The sequence below is a fragment of the Acanthisitta chloris genome, unplaced genomic scaffold (genome assembly GCF_000695815.1).
Source record: "Acanthisitta chloris isolate BGI_N310 unplaced genomic scaffold, ASM69581v1 scaffold10062, whole genome shotgun sequence".
NCBI lineage: Eukaryota > Metazoa > Chordata > Aves > Passeriformes > Acanthisittidae > Acanthisitta > Acanthisitta chloris.
The window spans coordinates 9,281-9,717 of record NW_008661010.1 but is presented as its reverse complement, the minus strand read 5'-3'; positions in this window follow the sequence as shown (position 1 = coordinate 9,717).

Here is a 437-nt window from a genome sequence, read left to right as displayed (position 1 = left end):
GCACCCCGAGGTTCCTGCTGCCTCGCCGAGATCCCCCGTTCACACCCCGAAATCCTCTTCTTGCACCCCGAGCTCCCCCTCTTCCACCCAGCAGCTCCCTGTCTGCACTCTGCGGCTCTCTGCTTGCCCCCCAAGATCCCTGGTGCACCCCACACTCTCCTACTTGCACCCTGAGATTTTTTTCTTCGTGTCCAAAAATCTTCTGCTTGCACCCCAAGATCTCTGCTTGTACCCCGAGGTCTCTCGCTTATGCCCGGGAGTTCCCTGTTGGCATTCTGAGGTTCTGCATCCCACAGCCCTCCTGCTTGCACCCCAAGGTCTCTGCTTGCACCCCAAGGTCTCTGCTTGCACCCCAAGATTTCTATTTGCACCTTGAGGTCCTCACCTGCCCCCCGAGGTCCTCACCTGCCACCCATCCCAAGCAGGTAAGCAGAGGG